Source organism: Cricetulus griseus, chromosome 8 (assembly GCF_003668045.3).
Source record: "Cricetulus griseus strain 17A/GY chromosome 8, alternate assembly CriGri-PICRH-1.0, whole genome shotgun sequence".
In the NCBI taxonomy this organism is placed as follows: domain Eukaryota; kingdom Metazoa; phylum Chordata; class Mammalia; order Rodentia; family Cricetidae; genus Cricetulus; species Cricetulus griseus.
This window is the reverse complement of record NC_048601.1, coordinates 19,319,251-19,330,573: the sequence shown is the minus strand read 5'-3', so window position 1 is coordinate 19,330,573 and position 11,323 is coordinate 19,319,251. Positions and strand designations below refer to the sequence as shown.

Here is an 11,323-nt window from a genome sequence, read left to right as displayed (position 1 = left end):
TTAAATTTAAAATGTCACCCACAGGTTCGTGTGTCTGAAGACTGGGTCCCCAACTGGTGACGCTGCTTTGGGAGGTTATGGAACCTTTGGGAAATGTGCCCTAGCAAGCAGAAGGAGGCTGTCGGGGATGGAGTTCCCTGATTCACTAAGCTATATGTAAACGACCCGCACTCCGAAGGCTCTTCCTGGCCCTGATAAATCCCTCCTCCACGCTCTGGCAGATATTTTGTTGCCGTGACAAGGGCAGTAACTAATAGAGACTCACTCCTAGGCGAGTGAGCAGTATGACTCTTAGTTTGCTTAGCTCCAAAATGAAGCCACATTCACCAGAGGAGTGTGAGGACTGTGAACAGGGTAACTCCTCCTTCTTTGCTTCAGAGGCAGAGTTTCTCTGTGTAGCCCAGGCTGGCCTGGACCTCACTATGTAGACCAGGATGGCCTTGAATTCACAAGAATTCCTCCTGCCTCTGACTTCCAAGTCCTGGGATTAAAGGCACCACCATGCCCAACCTTCACCATTAAGTGGTGGGGATGGAACCCAGAGCCCTGTGTACATCAGGCACATACATGTTCTGTCACTGAGCTACACCTTCTGCTTGTGAAAGTTCCTTTGAGTCGTCAAGAGACTCTGCTGGTGATTATCTCAAAGTCCATTGTCTCTGTGTCTGTGCTGGAAGCATAAGAACTGTCTGTAATGTGATCTGTTTTTCTATTTATTTAAGTTCAGTCTGTAGTTTCCCTTCCATCCTTTCCTCCCAGTCCCTCCCCAGCCCCCTATCCCACTCCTCCTCCATTGCTGTTCAGGAAAGGGCAGGTCTTCCACGGATATCCACAAAACAAGGCTGAGCACACACGCCCATGTATTAAGGCTGGGCAAGGTGACGCAATATGAGAAGTAGGGTTCCAAAAACCAATAAAAGAGTTGGAGACAGCCCCTGTTCCCACTGTTGGGAGCCCCCCAAGAGGATCAAGCTACACACCTGTAACATATAAGCAGAGTGTCTAGGTTAGTCCCAAAGTGGTCTTTTCTAAAAAAGGCTGAAGTTTACATGTTGCTTTAGCCTGGGGTAATAGCAAACATTGATCAAATACTGGCTGAGCCAGGCTCTAAGCTTTACAACGAATCAACTCCATTCTGACAACAGCACTCTTTGAGGAAGGTACCAGTATCATCGGGCTTGGTTCCACAGGTAAAGAAAGTGATCTGAGTTTACTGTGAGTGAGCACACAACTGTACCTTTGGTTTCCTGGCTAGTGGAGGACTGGCGGAGATTCCAGAGCAGGCAATATACTGGGGCTTATGTGTTCTCTACCAACACAGTTGGGCTGTGACTTTCTGTCTGGCTTTGCCACTGGCCACAAAGATCAAAGTATACAGGGACCTGGTCACTGGCAAAGTAGTCACCGATCATGCATTTGTTGAAGGAGGGGTTCCCTGCCAATCCCTTGCTATAACCCACTTTCATCTGTGCAGTGGACCAGCAATGCTCGGAAACACCTCTGGGAAAGGGCTCAGAGAGTCGTGGTTTTGATACTGAGCCATCTCAAAGGCCAAACAGTATTTACTTAGTTACTTATTTATAGTCAGGATTTCACTATTCAGCCCTGGCTGGCCTGGAGCTCCCTTTGGAGACCAGGTTGGGCTCCAGCTCACAGGAATCTGCCTGCGTCTGCCTCTATAAACCACCATACCTGCCGGGCGTTGGTGGCGCACGCCTTTAATCCCAGCACTCGGGAGGCAGAGGCAGGTGGATCTCTGAGTTCGAGGCCAGCCTGGTCTACAAGAGCTAGTTCCAGGACAGCCTCCAAAGCCACAGAGAAACCCTGTCTAGAAAAAGCCACCATACCCAGCAGATTTACAATTAAAAACAAAACATACAAAAAACTAAAAGTCTTATACATAAAAGAAAAATGACCGGCAAGGCGCTGGGGAGTTGGCTCAGAGGTTAAGTTATTTATTGCTCTTGCCGAGGACCTGAGTTAAATTCCCAGGACCAACTTGGTGGCTCACAACCATCTGTAACTCCAGTCCCAGGGGATCTGTTGGCCTCTACTTACCTCTTTGGCCACCAGGCACACATGTGGTGCATAAACATACACGTAGACAGAACACTCACACAGGTAAAATTAAAATGACCCTCCCCCCACCAAATAAAAATGGGCAAAGCTCATGCTCAGTGTGCATTGGTTTGGCTCGGCCTAGTCACGTCATCAGGTCTGCAAAGAACTTCAAAAACCGCTGTCCCTGCCCCTGGGTTGTCTGAGGATTAGAATCCAAGGGCAGAAAGGAGATGACAAAAGCCTTATCCAGGGACCTCTTGTCTTCTGGGGAGGAGAGTTCTTGAAACGGGGAGGTGCTAGAAGCGTGTTCTGAGAAGATTTCAGATTCCTTCATTAGACCTTGTAGCTATGCTACTGCACAGCCACGGGCGAGGACAGAGACTAGGCTACAGAGAAATTGTAAGTAGGTAAGACCTTGGCTTTCGTGTGAGAGATCTTTCATCTTATTTAGTGACTGCGGGAGTCATTTTCACTATGTGTGTGCAGGCTCGATTCGGTCTACCAGGTTGCCACCTCTAGGCTAGGCCCTGAAGAACCTGGCAAATCTGGGTCCCAGCTGATCCAAAGAGAGTGACTATGGCCTGTGAGGGGTCCGTGCATGGGACAAGCCTGATCTGACCTTGGTCTCTGCAGGCTTTTCTCCCCTAGATCAGGTGCCAAAAGCCTGGTCTCTAGAAAGACCCATCCTAGCGGCTTTGTAAATTGGTTCTATCTGTGGCACCAGCACCCCCTTGTGGACAACTTAAACTTAAACTCATACTTAAACACAAGTTGACGCCTACAAATCTAAGGAGTGACAGCTCAGAGTCTCAGGAGCTACCGTAAGGTGTCACTCCTAGTGAAACAGAAGCAATGTCTTCAGTAAGCAAAGCCTTGGAGGGTTAATGAGAAAACGATGAGGTAGAGGGAGGGGCAAGGAAGGTGAGTTGGGCTTTGTCATAACTCTTCTCTGGCAGTCAATTCTGGTTGCTGAAGCCTATGGACAGACCCGGAGGCATCCGGCCTGTTACCACCTCCAGAAAGGCTCTCAAAGCCTGGAGTGCATGAGTCATTTATCTCGGAACTTCCAGCCCTGTGCCTTCAGGTCTCCTGAGAAATCAGGTAGGTGGTTGTTCAGTCAGTGTTTGTGTTTGTGACCGAGTTTAATCCCACTTTCCAGGGCCATGCTCATTTATGGGGTTAAAGTCCATTGTGCCCTGTACTCTGGAAGCCGCCTGTTTGAGTATCTCCTCCTTAGCTTAAAAAAAAAAAAACAAAAATCACTTCCCATCCCTTTTGACCTTTTGGAAAAAGTCAAGGTTCACTTCTACTGTTTCCGAAGTGTTCACGAACATTCTAACAAGTGTTTTCTTCACTTCACACGCTTTGAGAAAACCCCTCTGGTCTCAGCATGAGCCCTGCTCTTTGATCAACACCAGTTCTTGCTGCATTCCTTCCCAGTTGCTGGCTCACCTCCTTGCAGTTGTGTGCAAGTCTGTGTGCTTTGTCTCCAAAGTGAACTTCATAAGTTATACCGTCTGTTTTCATGGTGCTTCCTGAAGGCCAGACGTCTGCCCAGCATGTGTGCTGGCGATGGATACTCAACTCACATGTATGCCTTGAGTTCTCATGTCCACTGCTAATGTATTTTTTTCTGTTTTTTTTGTTTGTTTGTTTATTTTGTTTTTGACGGGGTTTGTGCAGCCCTGGCTGTCCTGGAAACTCGCCCTAAAGACCAGGATGGCCTCAAACTCAGAGATTCATTTCCCAAGTGCTGGGATTACAGGCGTGTACCACCACAGCTTGGCTTATTCTTTTTTTTTTTTTTTAACTTTATTTATGTGCATGTATGTATGAGCACCATGTGTGCAGTACCTGTAGAGGCCAGAGGAGGCAGAAGAGGGCACTGGATCTCCAGAAACAGTTGTGAGCCACCTGATTTGGGTGAGAGTGGTTGAACCTGGTCCTTCCTAAGAGCAGCAAGCGCTCTTAACTGCTGAGCCGTCCATCTTTGCAGCCCTCTCAGCAGCACCCATGCCATTGTCCATCCCACAGCCCCAGAGTGAAAACGACACGGCCTCCTATGAAGTGGTGAGATGCTTGCTTCATGAAAAGATGTTAGGAACTCCGCTGCTAAGCTAACTGCAGTTCTTATTTTGTTGCTACCCCTGTGCACTCACGGATGTTTTGGGTGTCTAAAAAGTATCTTGAAATACAAAAGCAAGCCTTGTGTAGTAGCGCACGCCTTTAACCACCTCACTGGAGGGGCAGAGGCAGGCAAAGCTCCATGAGTTTGAAGCCAGCTTGGTCTACACTGTGAGTTCCAGGACAGTCAGGGCTAAATAATAAAATCCCTGACTCAAAACAAACAAACAAAAACAAAAAAGAAATACAAAGGGCCGAAGAGATGGCTCAGGTGTTCTCTTCTGGAGGACCTAGGTTAAGTTCTCAGCTCACACATGGTGGCTCACAACCATCTGCAACTCCAGTTCCAGGGGACCACAGCCCTCTTCTGGCCTCTGTAGGCACCACATGTATATGGTGCAGGCAAAACCCCATATACATTTTTTTTTATAAAGAAAGAATACAAGAGCACTCGTTAGTAAGATTGGAAGATTCTAGTCTTCACCTTGGTCAGAAGTCTGAGGTTTTCCAGGTGTTAAGCTGATAAGAGCTTGTCCGGGGCAGTGGGAGGCTTCCCCAGCAGCTCTGTAGACTGTTCATGGCAGTGGGTGATTTCCCAAGAGCTATGGAGAACGTTGCACTTGCTTTATTGGTTTTGTCTTTCTCTAAACACCTATTGCTCTGAAAGAAAGCCAACGATGCTACCAAATGGCCCATGAACTACAGCCACTGGCAGACACAACACCAGTACTTCTGAGCGGCAGATGGGTGGAGAGAGGGAACTCACCTCACAATGGGTCCCGTAGAAGTGAACTCCAAGAATGGTTATGAATGCTCACACAAGACTGTAGAGACTCCCAGATGTCAACGGACTTAAGAAAACCAGTACCCCTGCTATCTCTAGAAAGAGTAGATGTCAAGGGAAATGGGGCAGAAGAGAACTTGTAGCATCCTTGCAGCCATCACACTGCTGGGAGTTCAGTATAAAATTCCACGGGTTAGAAACTTAATTCTCAAATTGATACATTCATGCTATTTGGACATGTGACCCATGGGAAAATTTTAGGATCTAATTAAATCCTGCAGCTCCATCAAGTGTATTTGTTGATGGCTTCTTAAAGCTGGAGCCAATCATGGGTCTGATGGCCCAGCCAAGTTTCAAAGCAGAATGGCACAGTGTAGGGCTCTTCAGGAGGCCCAAACTGGAGTGTTTGCTGTCTTACCATGTGGTACCCTACACTGAAGAGACAGCAAAGGCAGCCCTCACCCATTGGTGAGCACATACATACTCACAGATGTCCCAGTTTTCTCTTCCTCAAAACCCAGATTCAAGTCTTTTGTTACAGCAGTAGTAAATGTAAGTTCTAGACATCGGTAAGAGCATCTTACCCGGGACTTGTCTGATGACCAGTTTTAATCTTACTGTTTACAATTTAGGTCAGAAAGAAACTGGGAAATCATCTTCCTTTGAAAGAGCAGGCAATGACAGGGAAAATGAATTTCTATGGTAATATCAAAACAGTCGTTAGGCTTCGTGCTCTACATGCCCATCCTTCCTAGGACACCATTCTCCTAACTGGCTTGTCCAAGACTGGTGAGGACCAGGACCTGACAATCGTCCATGTTAAGGTGATAACTGGCTATCCCATCTGCCAGGCTTTACCTCACCAGCCTTCACCAAGGCATTTGAGGACTAGGATTCAAATGATAGACTCAGAGAGGGCCAGACATTGTATGGGAACTTCTAGGAACATGAGACAGAAGCCACATGGCTGAGGCTGGGCATCCCTGGAGACACCCCAGAATCTAGAGATGGCACTGGGTTTCTGGCACCCATACCACGAGGCACTCACTCACAGGCAAGAGAGTGAGTATTTGACCAAAGTGAGGGGCTGTCATGGAAGGCCTGTCATACCATGATTACCTCAGCCACCTCATGAAGAGACTGGGCTGTTTCTACTTGTATCTGGCTATATTTAAGGTTCAGAGGAGAGCAGGGGGAGTCAACAATTCCCTGAATTGTGAAGACATAGATGTGATTTCTCTTCTGGCTTATGATTTGTATTTTATATGGTTACCAACTGTTGCCAACAGAGTTCTGTCTCAGGACAGGTGTATTCCAGTCTGAGGATCACCAGTCTAGAAATAAGTCAACAATGGCCAGACATTTTAGGTCAAAGTGAGTTTATTGTCCAAATAGCATAACCTAATTGCATTCAAAACCACTTACAACTCCATCCTCAAATCCGACTTCAAACTAGTCAGAACACGTTATTCTTTTAAGATCACATCAAAACTTAACAGCTGACTATGTGACATCGTCATCATGGTCAATACAATGTGTCCCCCCACCCCACCCCGGATTTCCTAAAGACCTTTTTTTTTTGTTTTTATTTTTGTTCATACTGATCATGCTACTTTAGCATTTTCTAGTATCCCAACCATAAAAACCACCCACACCTGTTATAGAGTACACTGTGAGAGAATAACATTGATTTCATATGGTATCACACTCTTAAAGCAAATTAAAAAAGAAAAAAAAGAAAGAAAGAAAATAATCCAAGACAAGAGATCGAAACTGATAGATCTGAGGTACATGGCAGAAGGATAATAATGGAGACAATTCAATGGCCTGGTGACTTGCTGGGGACACACAAGATGATCAGCCTAAGAATGACAGCCAATGAAACTTAAGAGAACTTTTTAATGTGTGTGTGTGTGTGTGTGTGTTTTTGTTTGTTTGTTTTGTTTTGTTTTTTGTCAAAGATAGGCACCTGTTGAAATGGAGTGGCTACTGTAATGGCTACGGTCAGTAAGGCACTTCTCCCCCACAAGTGGGCTGCAGGCAAAGTCTGCAGCTCCATCAAGTGTATTTGTTGATGGCTTCTTAAAGCTGGAGCCAATCATGGGTCTGATGGCCCAGGCAAGTTTCAAAGCAGAATGGCACAGGTTCTGGCTCAAGCGCCTCTTCTGTTTAGACTCTAGAATCATCAAAGGCCACATGTGGTAAGGAAGTCCCAACACCTCCTGGATCTTCCTACCTGATTTTGTACAAATGGATGTGTGAGCTGCAGTTGTTCACAACCACCCAGAGTCTGCACCGATAAAAGCTTGTGTGCAATGTGAACCTATGGCGGGCCTTGTTGACTTACGGGGACTTCACTGACTTGGTATTCATTTCCCTTTTAAAGCTATTCCCAAGGTTTGACTGTCTAAGATAAGCAAAGAGGAACCCTTTGGGCTTAGAAGTCAGCTGCTTACTTAAGACTTCTTATTGCTACCTCCAGTTTCCGCACCACCGGTATACCCTCTTGAACTAGAAAATCAGGATTTACAGGACATAAGGTACAAGTGTGATCCTCCCAGTCCTGTCCCCACAGCCCACCCACGTAGAGAAAGCTCATCTGCTCTCTTTGTGAAAGCCATCCAATCTTAGTCTGTTGGTCCTACAGCTCTCAAGGCACAGAATGGTAGGTCCCCCAAAGAGCTAGACTATAAGAAAACTATTAAGCTCCCTCTGAGTGGTCACTTATCCTGCTAGCAACAGAAGGGGATCCAGGACAGCTACATATACTCCCAGCCTGTCTAGCTGCTAGGGGAGTCTATCTTGGTAGGCACACAACTTGCCCTAGCCGCCTCCAAGATGTGCCCTGCTCTTCTGTGGCATCCTGGGGACAGTTCAAACCAAAGCAACTTCTAAACGCTATCCCTTCTAGAAGGAGCTAGCTACTCAGCACAGGTGGATGGTCAGCCTTTGTCCTCTCACAGGCTGTCTGGTAATTAAGGGACTGTTAGGAATCTCCTAATGCTTAGCATGTTATTTTTTGGCATACTAGGGTTTTCTCCCCCTTAGGATTTGGTCAAAACAGGGAAGGACCAAAATTTGGCAGGCTTGGGGAACAACTTAGCCCCCACAGATGGAGAAAGAACAAACAACAATGATGACAAAAGAAAAACAAGACAAAATGAAAAACAAAACAAAACAAAAAACCACCAAGAGCTCATTAACAAAGGCAGAAAAAGACCAGAGTCTGCAATCCCTTTTGTAGGATGTGAAGGGGGAGCAAGCTGAAATCCCCAGGGTTATTTATACCCTCTGGGACAAAAATACTACCAAGGAGATCCAAATCTAAGCAGAGGGTATCGGCCACCAAAGAATCCAGGCTCCCTTCCCTTGCATAAGCAAAGAGGAGGCAGAACAGCCACACTGCACACCTCAACACACAAGCTAGGAGGATGGCAGAAAGTGTCTCCGCCATCCATCCCAGGTAAGAGGACTGGAGGGGCAGACAGCAGCCTGCTTCTTCCCTGCTGTCAGCTTCCTTCATTCTGTGTTCCTGTTAGCCTCCAAGGTTGCTCGTGCCTTGTGTAACTCACCAGGCACCCCAGTTACCCAAGAACTAAAGAGACCATGTGTGCCAGGTTCTTAAAGACCAGGGGAGTGGGCTGTGCAATGTGGATCAACACTGGATCAACGCTGGCTAGCTGCAGGCCTCTCTCCTTTCCCCCTACCCTACTTCCCGATTCATCACCCATGGTTCCACCACAAACTCCCTAGAATTTTAGGGTCATGCTAACTTTTACACCGAGTCCTGATCCTTTCTAAATACACTCGAGACCAGAGGAACGGCCTCTCGCTCCCTTTCAACATGCATCCCAAACTCATTCAACCTGCGCTTTCTATCTGGCCCACTCAATGGGATTCAAAACCTGAAGCCGTTCAACGCCACCCACAGACGCCGTGTCCCTTTCTCAGCACCTGCCTGCCACGGTGGAGGAGTGAGAAATGTGTGCTGCAGACTCAGTCCTAGGAAGACTGTCCTAAGTTGGGGTGTCCTAAGTGTCAAGAAGTAAACTGGTCAACTTCCATGGTGAAGGGGCACTATAAAGAAGAAAGTCCTGTTTCTGATGGGTGTGTGTGTGTGTGTGTGTGTGTGTGTGTGTGTGTGTGTGTGTGTCTCCTAACAGTCTGCCCGAATTCTTGATTGCTGATTCCGGTGACTGCATGCAAATCAGGCTTAGCTAGTTCACTGTGTTTGCTGAGCATCTGCCTTGTACGGAGGAGCCCTTCCTTCAGCGTGCTCTTTTACCATGAGCAGGGAGCCTGAGTCAAAGGGGGAGCCTGGTGACCTTCGAGACAGGAAAGATCCCTTCTACCTTCTACCTAGGAGGGTGCCCAGCTTCTGCCTGCCCTCGCTCTGTGCCTCCTGGTAGCGGCCTTCCAAACAGAAACTGTGTAGCTATGAGGTATCATGAAAACAAAAATGTACATTGTTATCATTATTGATTTTGTCCAGTAAACCTGAGGTAAATAATACTCTCTTTGAAGGATGTGATCAGAGGAGGGGAAAAAGAGCCATGAAAGGAAAGGAACAAAACAAGATGAAATATAACTCATCAATATTGCTACCAGAAGAAAACGAACCAAGGAAAAGCTTTTCCAGTACAAAGAACTCATCTCAACCGTCTACTTCCGGGACTTGAAATTTAAGCAGTAAAATAATATATTATAACAATGTTTCTAAAATAGCAGCACACCGTGAAACATTACAGCTAGGTACTGTTAATGTGAATAGGGATGAATGATCTCAGCTTAGCAGCGAAAAATAATAATAAAAAACAGAACAAAAGGAGACAAAAGATAAGAGACCCTAGATGTTTCTGTCTTCAACCCTCACACAATGACACAAGGCAGAACCTGTGTGTAAAATTAATTCTTCAAACCACCCCTGTTCAGATCTTTTCTCTTAAAAAAAAAAAGGCAAATATTTTAACAAATAGCTTCATTATCTGTCAATTAACAGCTGTGGCTCCAACTTCTGTTTACTGACTGCCTCAAAGAAGTGGGAGAAGAAAAATTCAAGTACAATGAATACAACTTTGCAGTAAAATTAACAAACAAACAAACGGGGGGGAAAAAAAAAACGGAAAAGGGAGCAAAATGCCGCACTCTGATGTTTCTTTCCATGTCCAAAGGAGAAAAATACAGATGGAATTCAATCCTTCTATGCCATCAGAATGGTTTAGGACCTTTGTTTTTAGGCTGGGATGGGAATGTCAGTGGATGGATCTCTTAGTCCTGGTAGGGACACCAGAGCTAGGTACCAGAACATCGGACTCCGGAAATGAACTCCGGAAATAACGGGAAGGGGACAGGAAGGGGAGGGGCAAAGCAGGAAGGAGTATTCAACATGATTGCATAAACCATCCCATCTACATCCCCACCCCCTCATACTGGAACAATTTTTCAAAGTGCTTTTCTAATGGAATGGTTTATAGCAATGTTAAACTGTGGACCAGAAATGCCAATCAGCACCAAAAATTAAGTTGTTATTTCCTAATAAGGGATTAAAGATCACCTCCCCCTCTTCTGTTACATAAGAAAAGCTTTGTTTCGGATTCTGCTTGTGGTCTCCATCTGCCCCCATTCAGATGAGTTTGGTCAGGGCTCATAGCCAATTCCCTCCATTAGATAACAGTAGGGTACGCCTACAATGAACCAGGTTTGGAGGAAGAAGCACAAACTCACCAAATATGAGACTTAGAAGCCAATCACCTGTGTCCAACTGGCAAGAGACATATACATCCCTTAGATAGCAGCTACTGTAGACAGCAAGAGTATGCAACGTAGAAACCCCATGCTAGGTCTGGGTAACACGTGGTGTGGCATCAAGGCGCTTCTTACATCCAAAATGGTTCAGTCACGTGGACAGGTGGTTCTGTGCAACCGCCCCAGCCTGTCCCTTCTTGCTTCTGATTCCTTCTTGGGTTCACCGCTTTGCAACCTAATCATGCCTTCCTGGCATCCATGGCTCCTTGCAATTCTACTAAAAGGGGCATATGGACTAGTTCACAAGCACAAAAGACAGTGTCCTCTAATTTGTTCCCATATTGCAGGTACACATAATCTCGAGCTAGTCTGAGAGTTCTCCCGTATCTCACCATGACTTTTGCATCGTCAAACAACTGTTCTCACAAACAAGGGGTCCCCTCATGCTGTACTTTGAACAGGTACCACATGGGTCTCAACGATAGGGCCTTTTTCCTCTCACTTCTAAAAGATCTTTAAATACGATCTAGGTGGGGGCAGATTTTTTTTTTTTAAGTTTCACCCTAAAACACAAAGAACAAAACATAACTAGAGAGAGAAGGAGCGAGC

The 11,323-nt window shown here is 46.1% G+C and overlaps 1 protein-coding gene across 1 annotated transcript in view; it reads right to left on the bottom strand.

The window, feature by feature from the left end:
• Window positions 1-6,331: 6,331 nt before the first annotated feature.
• The window catches only part of Ccnd2 (cyclin D2), a 27,070-nt gene continuing 22,078 nt past the window's right edge, over window positions 6,332-11,323 (bottom strand). Inside the window, exon 5 of the mRNA XM_027428349.2 lies at window positions 6,332-11,323. This exon is cut by the window's right edge and continues 194 nt beyond it. The gene's annotated coding sequence lies outside the window, so the exon portion shown is untranslated.